Source organism: Anser anser, assembly GCF_964211835.1.
Source record: "Anser anser genome assembly, chromosome: 1".
Taxonomy (NCBI): domain Eukaryota; kingdom Metazoa; phylum Chordata; class Aves; order Anseriformes; family Anatidae; genus Anser; species Anser anser.
Genome location: NC_139720.1, coordinates 11,582,166 through 11,601,925, shown reverse-complemented (window position 1 = coordinate 11,601,925; position 19,760 = coordinate 11,582,166). Strand labels below are relative to the sequence as shown.

Sequence of the window (19,760 nt, the reverse complement as noted above, 5' to 3'; positions counted from 1 at the left end):
GGGGACAAAAGGATATATTGGTATATTTGACAAAAAGAGAGTGGGTTTATTACACCAGTTTGGGTCTATACTTAAACATGCTTTATGGACTTAGATTTTGTTTTATGTAATTTAACATAAAAATCATAATCTAGACACTCAAATAACAATTTGAACTTCAACAATGGCTCACAGCTCTCACTGAAGTAAAAAATTCTTTAGCTTCTCTTTATAAATCACTCCTGAATACAGAACAGTTCAACTATAGATCCTGTAACTGAGCTTTCAGCTTTCTTTAAAAGTAAGCAAAATATGGAGAATAGAAAAATAACAGTTCTCACCTCCACCTCCAATCTCTTTAACTCATCGATATTCAGAGGTGGCCCCAGCTATAGGTAATAATAATAAAAAAACCACAACAGAAAAAACTGAGTTGGAGCACCCTATTTAACATTAAGATTTCATGCTGACAATGAGAGAAAAAGTATTAAGTCAGTTCTTGTTCCTATCTGCTGAGCCTTGGTTACTTCAGTGCTTTCTTCATCACAGTTATCAGGAAAGCCATCATTTAAAGAGATGTGTGGAGGAGTGAGGGAAGGAAGGATAGGGTTTGTAGTCAACAGTCAGAACTGCCATTTTAGTACTACTCTTATGTTTTGTTGAAGGCATAACTTGAGAAATGACGAGAAGTGGTTTACACAATATGGAAAACTTGGAGTGTAGTAACATTTAATGCTGTTGAACAGTTCAGCCTTGCCTTAATTAAACAAACAGAACAGGAAAATTTGAAAAATAATGACGGTAGTACAGGTGTCCCCTGCTGTTCACCGAAAAAAAAAAAATACTTCTAGAAGCTCTCATGGCATGAGAAAACAAATGTATTTTCAAAATTTTGTTTGTTCCTTTACCCCTTAAAAACACGAGGATTTACAATGCAAATGTGCACATATCTATTTATCACACATGGATGTAAGTCAATGTTTTCAAGACAGTTGCAGACATTTTTATGATCATCAAAATTAGTATTAACTGGCTTGTGATAACTAATACAATTGCTTAATTAAGTCATAAGTAAATACTTGAAAACAACTTTATTACTATTTAAGTTTGTTTGATTTTTTTTTTTTCCCCACATTCAAGCATAGCTTACAATGAAGATGTTTGATTTCAGCTACTGTGTTTATAAGTTTCTTTTTCCATCAGCTGTGATGGAACTATTCTTTTGAAATAGGACTATGTCAAATCACATACATAGTTTGAAGTAATTGCTGATTTAGGCAGCAATTGTGTGTGACAGAATTTATAATTGTTAGATGGGTGACAAGATGCTAGAAATGGGTGATGCATTAAAAAATAAATAAAAAATTGAGAAATCCTCCCTCACATTTAATGACTGAGACAAGGTCAGGCCTGTCTGCTTTGTGATTAAGTGTTGTGTTTCTTGTTTTGTTCACTTACTGACTTCTCTATGCAGAGAAACTGTGCAATATAGCAACAGAATGTTTTTTCTCATAAGTAGTGTTTTTAAATTGGATTTCATTTACTTAGTTCAGAACATTTTAAAAGAATAGCTGTTTCTGTAGATGCTGTTGTAAATAGCTGTAAACTCCAGAACATTTTCTTAAGTTTTCAGCTTGATTAGCAGAAAATCAAGGTTAGAAGAATCAGAAATACCGATCCATCAAAACAAGGCTGTTTATAGAACTGCTATGATAATAATTTCCTGCATTTGTGTGAAGTGAAATCTGCAAGAAAAGGAATTTCTTTTACAAGGACATTCAGAAGGTGTGTCCAAAAGCCTTGTGAGTCAAAAAAAAAGAAAAAAAAAAAAAAAGATGAGATAAACACCCCATGGAAATGTAACAGATCTCTAGTGAAAACAGAGGAGGGAATACATCTCCAGGCACTTATGGAAGTAAAATTGTATTTTAAGTAAACATCTGTACATTATTTAAGAATTTCTAAGACAACCCTGATTCATGCCATTTCTCCTTATTACTATTATTATTTTTTTTTTTTTTTTGAAAGGTGAGTGAATTGAGAATAGCCCTGCAGAGAGGGACTTGGTGGACAAAAAATTGAACATGAGCCAGAAATGTGCACTTGCAGCCCAGAAATCCAACCATATCCTGTGCTGCATCAAAAGCAGCGTGGCAGCAGGTTGAGGGAGTTGATTCTCCCCTTCTGCTGTGTTGTTTTGAGACCCCACCTGGAGCCCGCCGTTCAGCTCTGGGGCCCCCAGCACAAGAAGGCAATGGACATATTAGAGTGAGTCCAGAGCAGGGCCAAGAGGATGATCGGAGGGCTGGAGCAACTCTCTTGTGAAGACAGGCTGAGGGATTTGTGATTCTTCAGCCTGGAGAAGAGAAGGCTCCAGGGAGACCTTATAGTGGCCTTCCAGTACCTAAAGCAGTCCCATAGGAAAGCTGGGGAGGGACTTTTTGTCAGGGAATAAAGTGAGAAGACAAGGGATAACAGCTTTAAACTAAAAGAGGGAAGATTTAGATTAGATATTAGGAAGAAATTCTTTACTCTGAGGATAGTGAGGCACTGGAACATGTTGCCCCATCCCCTGGAAGTGTGAAAGACCAGGCCAGGTGGGGCTGGATGCCCATGACAGGAGGGCAGAAACTAGGTGATCTTTAAGGTCCTTACCATCTCAAACCATTCTATGACTCTATGGAAAAAAAAAAAAAAAGTAAAGTTGGATTCCTTTATGCATATAGTTTTCAAATTATTACAACTCTGTTAGAGTTAGAGAAAAGAGGAACTCTAGCTTAAAATGATAATTTTCTCTAAATAATTATATAAAAATAATAGGTTTTAATATTTAAAACATACTTTTAGAGTTTCCCCAAATGCTGATAACGTTTTACAAAATTGGAAATTTTCAAAACAAACACCTCCAGGCCCCAGGAATTAGAGTGCTGAAGTTAAGAGACTGCTTTCGCTACAAGAACAAAAATACATTTTTCTCTCTGTTTTTTTTTTTTTTCCTATTGCTATAATAACCAGAAACTTACTTTATTTTTCAGAAATGAAATCAGAGATAGTAACAACTCATAGTAACAACTGATCCTATAAACAAGAGTTTAGCCATGCCAAATGTATAGTAAAACAATGAGCCAATTGGGTAATACTGATTTCATAAAAGTCAATTACCTGAAGTATTTCTGTTGGTTTACTGTTTCATATATTCACAGTGCTCTCTATCTCTCTCTCTCTGCTTAGTTTTTCATTTTCTTTGTTATTTTTAGTATCTCTTAAATCTTTACTTTTCTCCTAATTTCCTTCCACATCTCAGTCATGCTTGAGGATTGCTGGTCTATTTTCTTTCTCGTCCCTTGAGGCTGTTCAAATACTACTTCTTCAGCCTCATTCTCCCTTATTAACATCAGAATTTCCTTTACCCTTTTACATACTCTTTATAGCTAAAATTTTCCTCCCAGCTTTCCTACAATTAGGTATTGTTTACATGTGCTTGGAACAAAATGATTAAAATGAAAAGAGAAGCCAAGTATCTTTGGGCTACTGGCCTCTGAATAGTCATTTTTGGCACTTACTTAAGTATGACTTGTGCAATGTCAAGCTCTGTCTCAATCCCAATATGTTTCTTGCTCTTGACTTTCCGGCTTCACATCAGCTGCTGTTCTTCCCACAATTTCTGCCAGAGCCATTAGAGACTAAAACGGTAGTTCCAAGTCCTCACAAAGTGCAAGAAGCATTCTTGTGACATTTTATTCAGTATCTTCCCAGTTTAACAAGTATCAGTGTGCATTACCACTGTCCAGTAGAGCAGATAGTCTTTGAGCACAAGATATACAGATTTCCATTCTTCACACTGGTGTCCACATTCTGACAATGATAATCATGCAAATAGCACAGGATTTTGAACAGAAGTTGTTATTTGGGCTTCTCGTTAATTAGAAAGCCTGCATATTCCGTAAAGGAAAAGGTCATTGAGCTGTTTAAACTTTTAAACTTTGAAAAAACAAAACAAATCAAAACAAAAACAACCAATGTTTATTCAAGTTTTAAATAGATACAAATTCTTAATGCTTGTCAATTCACAGGGGAATGCTGCCTCAAGGAAACAAGGACATTACAGACACTTGTGTATTTCCTTAAGGAAAACTTTATTTCAGAAATGTAACAACGAGATCTGTGGTTCTTATAGCTTTTATATATGTTGTGTTAAAGGGTAAAAAACGTTTGGTAGGAGGTAAACTCGCCTGCATTCCAGCCTGTCCTCAGATATCAGAGGGACTGAGTTGGCTGGGCTTAGATTCTGAATGATGCCTAGTTTGGCCCTGTAAGTCTGGTTGCATTCAACACATTGAACTATCATGGATGCAAAAACAGCACAATGCACCTCCAGACTAGTAGATTAATGACTGATGCATTTTACTGAAGCAACACAGGAGTAGAGGTTCTTTTGGATTGCTGGTTATAAATACACTGTCTGCAAAGTATGTGCAAATACCAAGAATATGACTAATACAGCCAACTACAAATTGCTTTTTTTTTTTTTTTTTTTTTTTTTCCAGTTTTGGGCAATGCTACTCTGTTGTTTTGGGAAACACGTTACTTGCAACTAAAAGAGATCTGATTTTCCAGGGGACTAATAACAATTTTCATAAATCAACTACCTAAATTTGAAGGTATCTAGCATCACTTTTACTTTTGAAAAGAACATTTTTAGGATGTATGTACATTAGTATATTGCAGTGTTTGGTTTACAGAAATAAAGCTGAGATAGTGATTTTAGTCATGCAGAGATTTAATATGAACACAAATGGACTTTATCACAGAAAAATTGAAGAATAGCACAGAACTTCTGGAGCCTGATTTTCTACTTCTGTATATATACTCTTTTAACTGCCTTAATTCACTTATGTAAATTCTTATTAATTCTTATGGCTTGGTGCTTGTTCTGACTCTTTATGGCACCAAATACATCCAGACCCAGCTGGAAAAGAGGACAATTGCTGGTCACCTGTTCTGGGCTCATAGGCAGCAGGTCTAGGCAACCAGCCTAGGGAAAATTAGTACTCTGACATTTTATTTCAATACACGGGAGTGTCCAGTCTCACCACCAAGGCTCCACACTGTTGCCAGCTCTCCCAGCTTCCCTGTGAACTCTATGAGGACTTACTGTGAATGCTCAGTTGTCTGGGTAAATCTTTCAGGGATGAGTTTTAGTTGAACAAGGAACTACATCGCCTTGCTGCTTCTAAATTCAGACTACCATGTAACTCTCGAACATGCAAAGAAAATGTCAGAAGTGTAAAAGTTTCTGTTTACATCTTTACCTATGACTTTTGAGACTGTCAAGGACTCTATTAATAAAAATTAATAAATTACAATGTGAATTATACAAGAAGTATCAAAATAGTACTTAGATGAGGCATAGTTCTAAAGTTGGGAATCTGTTCATGAACAAATTTCATCAGAAGAAAAGGCTACGTAGAAATACAGTAGCCACATTAAAGAAGGCTGTAGCACCTGTGAAAAATTGATTTAAGCAATACACTAAGTGTGGCACATGCCAAAGAAATAGGTCTATATTACTGCCCCATTCTTCAAGTGAGAAACCTGAATGGTATGAAAAGTATAGCATGGCAAAGCCTGTGTGGAGACCCATAACACAGTTTCAAAGGCTTCTGTAGGCACAAACCTGACTAGTGACATGTGTTTCAGTGTGAGGCACACACACGGCATTTTCCAAGGAGAAGGCAGTACTTTTCAGGGTGTTTGCATGATGGAAAATGGCAATAGGCAAGGTTGCAAGAGGCAAGAGAGCTCAGCTACAGACCAAATCTCTGGAGACATGCTTTGAATTTGAAACAATGCACCTTTATACATGTTCATGTATATATGCAGGAATGCATAATGCTTAAATTTTGTTGGGTTAGGAATTTCTCTGTTGCATTAAGGTGCAATGCTGCTATGGTGATTGCAGCCTTCACACCCAAAACTTCTAAAGGTACTGTAGTGACGTGGTGAACATTGATCCCACAAGAGATGGGCAGGCAGCTTGATAGCAAGGTTTAGGTAAGGGGGATGAAGTGTGTGTTAGAATCTGGCAGCTGAATAAAGGAGTTGTGAAGGAAAGACTGGTGAAAACCTAGTTAGAAAGCCACTAACCAAGCAGAGTGCAGGATGGAAGAAATGGTTGCCAGAAGCTGGAGGGAATGAGCACTTATGTGTCTGTAATCCTGTGGCTGCTATTACCCAGAAAGGCTTGGGAGTGTCAGGCTGAATCCTCTCCAATACCATTTTGGGAATCTGATAAGTGACTATTGTTACTTTTTGCCCCAAACAGAGAAGCCTGAGTATAATTAGACAGAGGGTGTGCACTCCACCACAAACATGCCTGGGGTGCTTCATGTTGTGATGGCATGTTTACAATTCTGTAATCTTTATCCTATGTAATTTTAAGAATTGTTTTTAAATGCCTAACACTAACGAGTGCCCCAACTTCTCAAAGCATAAGACAGAGGGGAAGGATACACTCCCTTTCCTTTTTAGCTGTTGTGGGATGGAAGGACACAGCACTGTTTTTGGTAGTCCAAAATTTCTACTCCTGCACTGAATCTGTTTCCACATTCAGAGAAGTCCAAGCTGTTCCCAGCCTCTTCTTCAATCCTGCCTCGGTTCTGGCGCAGGTAAGTGGAGTGTAAAGTTCCTTTTCCTTACCTGGCACATCTGCATCTTTGTGTATGTGTATCAAGAATCATTTTCTTAGGAGTTGGAGGACTTCAAAAAGAGTGCTGAATGACAGCTGAGCAGGGAAAAAGTTGTGGGCAGGAACATCATGAGTTTTATTATTCTGAGGCCTTAGGAAGGAACACAAACAAGAACACATTACAGGATTAAGACACCAATCACTGATCATTATTTATAATTAACCTTTTATTATAAGATTTATCTGTGTACTAAAGAGCACTGATAAAACTGTCTTTCAGTTGCAATCAGCTTTTGATTAAGTGATAGTGTGGGGAGACATATACCAGGACTTCAGGCAGAGGGAAGGGAAGTAAGAGAAGAGAGGAAAAAAAAGTAACATGAGAGATTTGGTAAAATATCATAGAATATCTCTATAATATAAATGCTAATGACAAGGGACAAGGTCGGAATTGATGCAAAGCTGTAAATTCTGGAAGTGGGGAAAGAAAAACTAGAAGATGATTTGGTGAGGGAGGAGACAGATGAGAGGAGATTCTTGATGGAGGAATGAGTGCCGAGATGATAGGGTGGAAGGTGGGAGAGATAGGCAGGGAGCTGGAGGAGGGAGGAGATTATCTGGGAAGGAAACAAGTAAAAGGAATCACATATAGAAAGGAAGACAGAGGGGAAGTCTGGCAACAAACTGGAAGCTGCAGCTGTAAAAGCCACACAGGAAGCCACCAACAGGACTCCAAAAAGACCAAAGGTAGAAAAACAGCATTTACATAAGTGAATAGGTCAGAAAATATCCATGAATGGAAATTTCTGGAATATTTTTTTCCCTTCCTTTCTCTTTTTTCTTCATTTTCTGACTAACTAGAGATAGAGCATCATAGAAAACAAGGTAAAGAGAAGAGTTTTATGCCATTGGGTGCCTCTTGAGGTACTACACGTGGCAAGTAGCTTTATAGTTCTTGTCATACTAACTCACCTCAGGGTGCTGTTAACCCTCTGGAACAGCTTTTGTTTTAATTATGAAGTCCATCGCGGACAGGCTGCCCACTGTTGCTATTTGCTGTAACTGTCTGGAAGGAGGTGCCTCAATCTGTTGTTCAAATCCCAAAATTACTAAAAACCTTAACAATTCATCACTGCTATGATAAAAGGATCTTGCAAGGATCCAAAAAGGAAGGCAGAAGGAAGCAATAACACTGTCACTTGACTTATATGTTCTTTTAGACAACAAAGCTCTGTATCAAAGCCTGCGAAAGTCATTAGAAAATCCCATTAATTCGAACAGCTGCATGCATGGCTGCGATCCCTCATTCTGACCTGTCTCTGTGCTTTATGTAACCAAGTATAATAAGCCCAAATCTGAAGAGTTCTATCTAGTATGAAACTCCTTACCTGGCTTCCACAGTCTTGTGAGGATTAACTAGAATTTAGACTGAGTTTGCAAAGAGTTATTGCAAAGACCAAAGTCAATTAGGCTTGTTCTGGATTGTCAACAGGGACCTGATACATTGCCTCGAAGTGTTGGGTTATTGCAGAGGGTAAGGAGCTCAGAGGCAGAGGCTGATGTTAAAAGGACTTTTTGGAGCTTGTCTTTCTTGCAAAGCAGAAGGGTGAAAGAGTGTTAATTTTGGCTCAGAAATCGTACCACTTTCTTATCACTTGAGACAGTAAGGAGTTTAGAAGGTCTCTGCAACTTTCTTTTTCCCTTTCTGGCTGATCATCAATGTACTCACAGGGCAGCCTAGGTTGCTATCGGGTTGCTACAGCATTTTTTTTTTTTTCCTGTGGATAAGGAGCTAAGTTAGCTGGCTCTTCTGCAACTCTGCAGCTCCTGGTGGCAAGGGTTGTGAGAGCAGGTCTCCCTCCATACAGGTATGTAAACCTACTCTTGAACTAAATGCAGTTTATCAGCACAGAGCTGGGCATTGTATTAGTATCTTGTGAGCATGCTATTGCATCCTATACTCTTATATATTAGAATTATTAAGATCAAAGACAGATATAATTCAGCCTCTATTTCTTGCTTGTTTAAAATTATATGAAGAGCCTATTTACAAAAATTTAGCAAGAGTAAATATAATATTAATCAAAATATTTAATTGTATATTAATATATTGCTAATTACAAGTTACAATTAAAAGGAAAATTGTCAAAGATTAAACTTTATTAGAAGTATATATAATATTTGCCTATGAATCATTGCTTTGTACATAAAAGTCTGTGATACAAAGGACTATATGTATTTATTATACAAATATAAAAGAAAAGAAATATCAAGTGTATGGCTGATCTTAAGTGCATACATTTTATATGTGTTATGAATCGACATGAAAATACTGACATAATTATTAAATACAGGAATAGGCAGTAAATTTACATGTCTGTGTAGATTTAAAATTATAATTCATGACCAGTAAAGATGCTGATGTAACATATCTTAAATTCATTTTGACATGAAGTCCTGAGATCAGCTCAGTAAATATAGAATAATCATAAAACCTTAGAATCATTTAGGTTGGAAAAACCTTCAAGATAAGGTAAATACTAATAACTTGTGCTATTTTAATGATCTGATTCTTTCATAGATGATGTAATCACTATGATATTAACTTAGGTTTAAAAGAAAATAAATTTGGTAAAAATGCCTTATTTATATAAGAAGTGTAGTCTGTAGTTGTCCAGTATTGGGGATTTTTTTTCTGTTCTCAAGTTATACTTCATAAATATTTATATTATGGGCACAGCCATGAAAATGGTCAGAAAAGTAGTTTTTTGGTTTTTTTTTTCCAAGTTAAGTTATTACATTTTGGAACTGCGTTTTGTGTAACTGATAGTTATATGCATATTTCTGTAATGTGGTTTCATCTGAAAGTATAATGTCAGATCTTAGCATTGGAAAAGTATGTAATTGGAGAAGTTCAGGGTATCTGTTAGCTGAGTGTTTCATTCACTGTTAAAGTACAGAAATCACCACTAGAACTTTTTCTACTGATCTGTTCTTCATAGTTGTTAATGTTTCCTAACATGCAATAACTCTTCATATATTTTCCTAATCTCTCTAGATCTTTAACTGCTGCCAAGGTATCTCTTGTAGCAAAGACAATTTTATATTTTCATTTTTTGTGTGTGTGCTTGTGATCTATGTTATATATTTGGATTGTTATAATTAAATATCTTTTCAAGTAAGATATAAAAAAGTTGAAAGATCTTTCATTGCCATGCTCACAAAAGTAGCACATTAATACTTCAAGCAGAAAATAAACAAACAAACAAAAAACCCCACCTCCTTTACTATAAGGAAACATATTAAAAGTTTCTGTTGTATAAAGTTATATAATTGTCCACAGGGAAAGTTTATAAAAGGTAAAAAACTCCTTGACAGTTGGAGAACATTTTCTTGAAAACAGTCTGAGTACTGCTTCTTTACGCAGACTGGTAGGCAAGACCCAGAACTGCTGCTGCCAGCTGAAGTGGAAAATCTGGTTTTCTGAGAGTGTTTCCATTGGTTCTGCACTGGCATTGCTGTAGTCTCTGAGATTTCTCCTTGAGGGACAAAGCTTGATAAGGAAGGGCTTTGTTCTGGACTTTGTCCAAATGACTTTCTGTGTTGCCCTTTCTTTTGGAAGAGTTCCACCTCCCTGGCAGAGGTCTGGATCTCCTGATACTATCCCAATTACTGGTTCTGATTCTCAAAGTGGGACTGGGGAATTGTCCCAGGACATGGGACTGTTTAAATAAAGCTTTCTTCTATTGTTGGCCTGAGGGTTAGCAGGCTTGCCTTTTTTTTTTTTTTTTTTTTTTTTTCTCTCCCCTGGATATGGGCTCGTAATACGGCTTTAATGCCTTGTGTTTGTGGCAGAAGTAAAGTCCTGGGAAAGATTTGTGTGGTGCTCAGATCAAGGATATCTCTCCAGGTCTGGAATATGTCAACTGAAAAAAAAGGATGTCAATTTGACAGGTCTCCATCACTAGAGAAGTCACCAAAAAAATGACCTTAAAATTACCTCTTCATTCATTGGAAGTAACTTCTAAGTATGTTGTCCTTGACTATTACACAGTCAAAATTATAGTGTAGCTGGAAGGGCAAAAGCTAGTATAAGGACTACCCAGTCATTCATCGGAGTCACTGCCACTGCCTGTTTGGGATGATTCATTATGGTGACTATTTCCCAATCAGGTATTGCAGCAGTGAAGGAGTTTTGAATTACTCCATTATTCTGTGACTTCTAAGCCAAGGAGCAGAGTTTTGAAAAAAGTGGAACATGTCCAAGTGGGGACAAGATTTATTAAATTTCTCTTGACTTTCAAAAGATACCTGCTTTCAAAAATTTTCTCCCTTACAATAGAAGCCTCCTCTTGGTGCCCTCCTTAGGTTTCAGAGCGAAAAGTCTCTAGCAATAACAGGATGACATGGTCCTTCGGCTAACAGACCCTGTGCTGCTTCAGACTCACTCAGAAGGTTGAGTTATTATATTACATTTTCTGTATTGGTTCAGTTCTAAAAACTTCCTTCCTGCTTACATTCTGAATGACTCACATGAACCGGTGGGAGTGGAAGAGTAAAAGTTGGCTTTATCATTACCTCTCTTATGCTTCCTTCACCTGATTCTCCTGCTAAAATCACTTAAAGATATTTTTAACTGTAACTTTGAGGACTGAGAAAAGCAGCAGTGTATGCATGCTAAGAAGAGAGCAGAATATGTATTTCTGGGTAAAATGAACTGAAATAGCTGCTGGGTTTTCTATCACTCATTTTGCCCTTAAAGAACTTAGTTACAGTTTTATAGAGACACACATCATTGGCAGGAGCCAAATATATCACACTGTTTCCACTGTACTGCTGCCAAGCTGGCGTGAGTATTAATACCTTCTTAAAATGGTATTTAACATGCCTTCCATATCATCAGGATACATTGAGAATCACAAGGGACAATATCTTAGGTCCTAACACTTTCCACAGAGCTGGGAAAACTGCAGTTAGGACACACTAGTGTATAGCTACATAGCAGTTTAGAATGTTTTTTCCAAGCTCTTGTGATGGGAGATCAGATATTAATGCATCCTTGGGAGGATCTTTTTTTTCATGCGGAAGCAGGCCAAAGGCTACTTGATATCATAGAATGGCTTGGGTTGGAAGGGACCTTGGGGATCATCTAGTTCCAACCCCCATGCCATGGGCAGGGACGCCACCCACTAGATCAGGATGGCCAAGGCCCCATCCAACCTAGCCTTGAACACCTGCAGGGATGGGGCAACCACAGCTTCTCTGGCAATCTGTTCCAGTGCCTCACCACCCTCTGAGTAATGAATTTCTTCCTAGCCTCTATTCTAAATCTATCCTCTTTTAGTTTAAGACTATTCCTGCTTGTCCTATCATTATCTACCCAAAGAAAGAGTCCCTCTCCATCTTTTTTATAAGACTCCTTTAAGTATTGAAAGGCCACAGTGAGGTCTCCCTGGAACCTTCTCTTCAGGCTGAACAGCCCCAGAGCTCTCAGCCTTTCGTCTTTGAAGAGGTGCTCCAGGCTTCTTTGTGGTCCTCCTCTGGACTTGCTCTAACAGCTTCACAACCTTCTTGTGCTGGGGTCCCCAAACCTGGATGCAGTACTCCAGGTGAGGCCTCACGAGGGCAGAGTAGAGGGGGACAATCCTCCCCCTTTCCCTGCTGGTCATGCCTCTTTTGATGCAGCCCAGGACACGGACGGTCTTCTGAGCTGCAAGTGCACATTGCTGATATGAGGTTGGAGTATGCCTTAGGGCATACACTGGAAAACCTTGAAGGACAACACATCTACAGTAAAAGTTTATGATGTGAGGTGGGCGAAAAGCTACAACAGTCTACTTCAGTCTTTTTCAAAACTGCTCACTAATGTCAGGTGGTAAATATTTTGAACTTTTCTCATTACATTTTCTTCTTGTTTTTCAACTAGAACCTTGTATAGCTGGTATAGCACACCGATGAAGGGAGGAACTGAAAACCTTTCTGGGGAGTTTTAAGTGGAATCATTCCAACATTAACCATCTAAAAGTTAGGTGTCTAAGTTGAGTCATCTAGGTTCTCTGGAGTTAAAGATGAAATATCAGTATGTCCAAAGGATATGATGCCTCTTTGCCTAAGATAAGCATTTAAGGTAGACGTTAAAAATCCACTGAAGTTCCCATGCCTCTCCATAGGGAGGACAGGAAAACAATTCATCTTTGTTAAGCTGGATGCCTCCTTTTCACCTGTATAAAGTCATTGCAACAAGTATTTGTAGATAACTTTAAACAAACAAACAAAAAGAATCATCACTATGAAGCTGTCTTTCTTTTCATTTAGGTCCTAAAGAGAGAAGACACTAAAAGCCAAACTGAAAAATCTGAAATATTTTGATATTTCTTTCCTTCAAAATGAAGTCTTTATGCTGCGTACCTCTGATCTCTGCCATGGCTTTTGGAAAGTAAGATGTTACAAAATACCAGTCACAGAGAGAGCACCTGAGACAAAGACAGTGAACATATCATTTAGGAAAAGAAAATTAAGTTCTAAATATTTTTTTTTCTATTGTGTTGGTGTTATATATTCAAGTCCTTTTTAGGCAGTACCTGAATATTGATGATGTTCACTCTAGAAGAGGCTCATAGGCAATAGCAGTGAAGTAAATTGTTGAAGCTGGTCCAGGTGGAAAGCTCACATGCTACTTATGTATTACGTGATTAAGTTATACGCAGAAGGCTTTCATTTCCATAGGAAACCTCATTATCTTTCATAAATACAAAATACTTCATTCTGTTTAAAGGAACATCTCCTAATATCTCCATAAATCTACAAGGGTAAAATTCCCATTCAGATGGTGGCATATTGCACATTTTCTTCTTCAGATGATTCATCTTCCTCGTTGTCTTACTCAGTCAAATTAAGTGCACATGAGAGAGCACAAGTGTGTTGAATTAGAAAGAGCATATTTGGGGATAGGAGACTTTTTTTTTTTGTCATATGAATTCTTAAATCTTTCCCTACTGAGTAAGGTACAACATTTTTTGTAGAACTTCACTTCATGTTAAGGTTAGTTTTTATATTTTTACATGTTTATTATAGATAAATGAAGAAAAGTCCTGTTTTTTTTTTTTCCTGTAATTGTGGAAGTGCAGAATTCAAAGTCATGCCATATCATGTATCAAAGAATTCCTAAAGGAATGTGAAAACATTTATGTGGATACCCCTCAGAAACATAAAGAAAAGTCATCCCCCAACAGGCACAATCTTTCTTAACTTAAAAAAAAAAAAAAAAAGGAAAAAGGGGGTCATTGAGTGTTTAGATTTCATGACATCTATATTTATTCTCATTCACTCTTTCTATATTTAGAAAACAACCCAAAGAGAGTGATTTCCAAAAAGCCTTACTATAAAATCCCTAGAAAAGCCAGGAATTACATTCATCTCATCAGAATTTTCTCATCTGTAGTCTCTTTATTTCTGGAAACAAATATGGATATAGTTCATATGGGGCTGACAAACGCATTTGACCTGTTCTGCTTCCTGTGGTTTTCTGTCTTCATCATGCATGTGACTGTCATTTATATTAGTTCTCTTTCTTGACAATTTCTCTTTGTGTAGGTAGTTTGTCTGTTGTCATATCACTGGGGATTCCAGTGATATACATATTTTTTTCTGTCATTTCTCTGTTTCTCTCTGTCTGTTTTCTCCCCTATAACCTCTGAATTCTGATCTAAAGCCAGAGAAGATAGAAGTATCATTAAGTACTTATGCTTTTTCCTTTTTTTTTTCTGTTTTATAAAACTGAGAAATAACTGACATCTGAAAGTGCACAGCTTCTCCCTTAGCTTCAAATCCCTTTAGCTGTTTCTGCAGTTGAACATGGCTGTCCTCATTTCACCACAGAGCACAGCTTGCCAAAAGTGATTTTGCCTATACATGATGAGTACAGAATATTATGTCACAAAATTAGCTAGTAAAACTCAGCATATATATGTTGCAAACTGAGCCTCATTACATTTGTTTTAGTGCCTTGTAATTTACATTTTAGGTTTCAAAAAAAAAAACACAAAACACCGACAAGAAAAAATGAGCAGTAGATGTTCTCCCTTCTTAATAGTGCATACTGAACCCCATAACCTGCAAATGAAGAAAATAGGCATGGTAGGGAATATCTCCATGGACAGGTGTGAGCAACTGGAATTGCCTTTTCTTAGAAGAGACAAATCAGTAATGAAGAAAGCAGTGTAGCTAAAGAGGAAAGCTGGGAGACTCCTAATGAGCATCCTCATGACAGCATCCTATGAAGACACCTCCAATGGAAATAATTAATAATACTCAGAAAACTAGTTCATGGGAGCCACAGGATGGAGGACTGCTTCTATCCACAGTTAAACCTCACTCTCTAATTAGAAACAGAAGACAATTTTACTGCATTTTTAGGGTGTGAAATTGGAATTAGCTAGGCTCACCAAATTTCCCAGGCCATGAACCTTCTTCAAAGACTGTCCTACAGGTTTCTTTCGAAGGACTAAAGTCACTTTCATTCTTGCCTTCACTACTAGGAGAAAAACTCAAATTCACTAATCTTCATCCCTTTTATACTTAACAGAAGTAGATTAAAAGAGGGGAGCTTCTTCCACAACAGCTTAAGTTTCAAATAAGGCAATATCAAAAACAATAAACAATCAGTCAAAATATGTAAAAAATACCGAACACGTGGATCACAAACTACAGTGCTATACCCTAAAAGTCTGGACCTAAGAATCTATTTTATAAGAATATTTTCTTTCTTGTAATTAAGAAAGCTGCTTGAAATCACTTCCTCTTGCTGCTGCCAAAAGAACCTTTCAGAACAATCCATTCATGTAATTCACCCAGGATGAAAAGGTGAAAAAAAAAAAATCTGATTTGGGCAAACTGCCCAACTGATAATTTTTAATTTTTAGTAGACACTAAATATGGTAGTAGATATCAATGTAAAACTGATTTTTAGATACACTAAGAAAAAGAAGCATGTGGTATTAACTTCATTGACCTTGCAATATAAGAGGAAGTTAGCACTTCATGACAAAATGTTGTAATCCAAATTGTGAGGAAAAAAAAAAAAACCTTTGAAAATATTCTGACATTTCCTGATTTATGTATGTATTTATTTTACTTGAAAATGCACTATCTTGATGATTAAACTGCAAAGGTGTTTATACTGTATTTTGAAACAGAATGATTGCAATAATAAGCCTTTATACAGCAAGGCATGCTGTATAGCAAAGGGTATTTGAAAATGTTCTGTATCTTAAAGAAGCTGTGAGGAACTGGTTAGTGATAACATGCTAATAGAAGCACTTTTAAAGCAAATGGATATTAGAGAAGTGACCACAAACCAAATAAGTAAGTTACCCTTTTGTCTCCTTGACCTTTGACTCACTTGGATCAAAATTTGACAAAGATTGCAGCTGCTAAGTATATTACCATGAGATGTAGGTAGTGGCATTTAGTCAGACTGCAAAAATAGACAGCCCCCCTCAAGCACCAATACAACTTAACTTTTTCTTCTGGCAGGAAGATAAACAGGGAACTGACATCTCTTGGAATATATAAATGCTCCCTTGGCGTTTAGAGGATTTGTCCTTGGTGGGGAGATTTAGCTGCTTGTTTTCTCTTAACTTAATGCAAGTCGTGTGTTAAGTACTTGTACATTCAGCTGAAAAATCAGTTGCCCTTATTCAAGGTGAGTCATATAATACAACATTTAAAAGTGTGTGGGGGGGAAGTTCCTCAGAAAAAAAGACTTTTGAATTCACTTGTTGGAAAAATCTTGAAAGTATTTATTTGTAATATAAAATAAAATGATAGGATTTGGCAACACTGAGTTAAATTGTACATATATTGCTGAAACTCTGCAATGTTAGCAATGGTCCTCTATGATCAGTGTGGCTGAATTTCCCAATATAATTCTGTTTTTTGATATTTAATATTCTTGAAATTACAGTTCGTGGAGTCAGGTGAATATTTAGGAATATTTTGGAATCTTTTAAAAGTGATATTTGTAATATTTACTTTTGCAGATAAAAATTCAGGACTGTAATTGTAAAATGCATAAAACCTTAAAGGAAAAAACAAAACAGAAATAACCTCTTCCTTGCAAATTTTTCTCTTAATAATTTCATGTTTTTTAGTCCCACACTCTGACCTTGGACAGAAGAACTGTAATTATGTTAAATCCCCCCACTGTTTTGGGGCTGAAATTCTCATCAGAATTTTCAAAATCCATTTTCATGTTCATTATGCACATTGCTTCTTCCTCATTTAGTTTCTCTCATTTGGGGCAGCAAATCTGGTTCTATGTCACAATTAAAGAGGTGGATGTCAAACTGTTTAAAAATGACTGTTGGAGCTGGAGAAGTCATTAAGAAAATGCAGATAATGTTTTTCAGTTTTGTGAGGACTTGCTTTAAATTCATACGTTTAAAAAAAAAAAAGTAAAAAAAAAAGTATAGGTAAAGCAGGGAAGAAAAAGTTTAAGAGAACTTTGCATTTTTTCCTTCTATTGTTTATAAATTGTCTTTTCAGATGTTTGAATGGATCATTTCCATTGCTAATATTCTATTAGGTATATTTAAAACAATATTAAATATATGTACCCAATGGTCTAGAATGAGTTATTCTAGAATATTCTCGTTAATCCTATTGTCATGTCTAAGTTTAAATGATATAGTCTATAGACAATATCTAATTTTTATGGTACTTCTGTGTAAGGTAAAATTTTTTTCACTTGAATATGAATTGCCAGATACAACTATATTCTTTCTGGAAATTACTACTTTGGTCTTTATTTTTTTATGTTAAGTTATGATATATAAGAGTAGCTTAATAACATCTGTGTGAAACTGTATAATGTTGTGAGTTCTCTTCTTTGAAATTGTGTAATTGATAATTTGAATTGCATAAATTCAGATATGTCTAGACTGTTATTGCATTGTGTTTGGTGGGAGAAGGGTGAATCTCTTACATTTTACAAAAGCTTGGAAGAGACACAAGTTACTAGCAGCCAGTTGCTTTCTAGCTGTTTATTGCTAGTAATCATGAAGGATACCTAGTCAGTCTAACATAAAAATCCACTGGAACCGCTTATACAAGCTTAGATGGAAACCTATTCCAGTGGAATATGTATTTTTATTGAGTTTGAGAAGTTTCATTACATAAGCCAAAAAAAAATAAAAAATAGCATGACAATGTCTAAAAGCCCTCTTTAAACAATTATGTAATAAATAACTTCCATTTTTAATTTTAAAATGTGTATTTCCACACTTTCTCATTAAAAAAAAAAAGGATGGATAAAAATTCAACCTGAAATATGTATTTTTCAGAATTTTCTTTAATTAAGAATTTCTACTTATGTAGAACAGTCAGATTTTGCCAAACTAAAGACAATGATATGAACATGTCTGCATATGAGAGTTGGTCCTAGTGAAAGTCACTTAAAATTTTTAAGGTCTAACTTGAAATTCTAACTTGAGCATGTTTAGAATTTTGCCATTAACCACATCATCCATCCATCCAGTACATTATAGAGATGTTAATAACTTGCTATTTTTCTATTTTTATAAATCACTCAAGTAATTTTTCAGCTATATTTATGAACAGTGCAACAGGTTGCACAAAAATTTGGGAAAAGGAACTTTTTTCTAAAAAAAAAATAAAAATAAAAAAAATCTTAATGTTACCCCCTTGCAACCACCCAAACCTGTAGTTCAAATAAGGTGCATCTCCTTCTGCAGACAAAAAAAAAAAAAATTACACTTATATAAACATTCTTTTCAGTCTTTAGTGAAATGTAAACACTTTAGCTAAATGTTTTCTTTCCTTGTCCTTTGTAAGTGCTGTAAGTGCTGGTCAGAGTGTAAAGTTTTGATGTGGGAACCCCAGGGAATCACCTGGTAGCAGGTGGATGGACTGGATGACTTTTATAGCCAATGTATTGTCCTGTGATTGCAAGAAGTAGTCACTCAGTCATCCTACCCACAAGTTTCCAAATACAAATGATTAAAATGCCAGCCAAGCTCAAACCTACAGAAATAGTCATTGTTAATGTCAAGGGACCCATGAACTGCTACCCCAAGAGCAGGCAACAGGTAGGTGTCTGGAGCAGATGAAAGGAGCAGACTGGGCACAGGTGCAGACACGATATAATTGTTGTGACAACAGTCACAAGGGGACACAGCCTGCTGACCACGTGCATGGTGTCTTCTTTTTCCCCCATAAAAATTGACCTTATAACTGAATATGGGATTCACAAAAATAAAACATGTGGCTGTTCCTACACTTACTTTACTATTAAGAAATCCAGTAAGTTTTTTAGCCTTTTAATCCTCATGAGTAAGCTGGGAATTCAGGTTGAGTCGTTCTTTCACTACATCCTTCTGTTTTCCTTTGCTCTCTGTGTTTGGCCTTGAATGTGTAATTAACCCTGCAAATAACACCTGCTTTAAAAGTGATTTAGAGATGAGCACAATAATTTGACAAACAAATATTGTTAAGAATAAAAAGGACTATGGGTAATGACACCTAAAATAGAAAAGAGCTGAGTTACTGTTATCTGGAGGTCTAAGGCAAATAAACAAAAAAAATCTGTGGCTGTGTTTAATTCCCAAGCAAGCATAAATTGCAAATTATGAAGCTCTTTGTCTCAGTTATTCATAAACAGTAACAAATAGGACAAAATACCACTGGGAGCTTATGTTTTACTATCTCTCAACACTGGTGTCATTTTGATTTTCTTTATACTGTCTTTCAGTAGGGACCAGATGTCAAAATACTTTACCACATATTACAAGCAACTGTTGTTTCCCAAAGAATAATTGCAAACTTGTTTTTTCCGATACTCAATGACATGTAGGGTATTACAGCCTCCAAAGATCAAAATGTAGACAATGTTTTAAAAAGTCTGACTTTCTGTAGGCAACTGGGATTAATGAAACTTGGTGATGGGGTGTACAACTGAGAGTAAGAATTCAACTTCTACATAGAAAATCCAGTCATGGTTTAGCCATGAAGTTGCTGAAATAACATTTATCCTTTCAGTACTAGAATATGGACTGACAGAGGTCAGGAAAGACAA

The 19,760-nt window shown here is 36.3% G+C and overlaps 1 protein-coding gene across 8 annotated transcripts in view; it reads left to right on the top strand.

The window, feature by feature from the left end:
• The first annotated feature begins 6,515 nt into the window (after nt 1-6,515).
• CD36 (CD36 molecule (CD36 blood group)) overlaps nt 6,516-19,760 on the top strand; it is a 39,555-nt gene continuing 26,310 nt past the window's right edge. The window contains exons 1-2 of one of the 8 annotated variants that reach the window (XM_083807594.1): nt 7,247-7,414; nt 8,492-8,535. The gene's annotated coding sequence lies outside the window, so the exon portion shown is untranslated. Of the gene's footprint in view, nt 6,648-7,246; nt 7,415-8,491; nt 8,536-12,982; nt 13,104-16,205; nt 16,371-19,760 lie in introns of those variants that run through there. The other 7 variants (XM_083807596.1, XM_083807597.1, XM_083807595.1 and 4 more) reach the window with 7 other exon arrangements.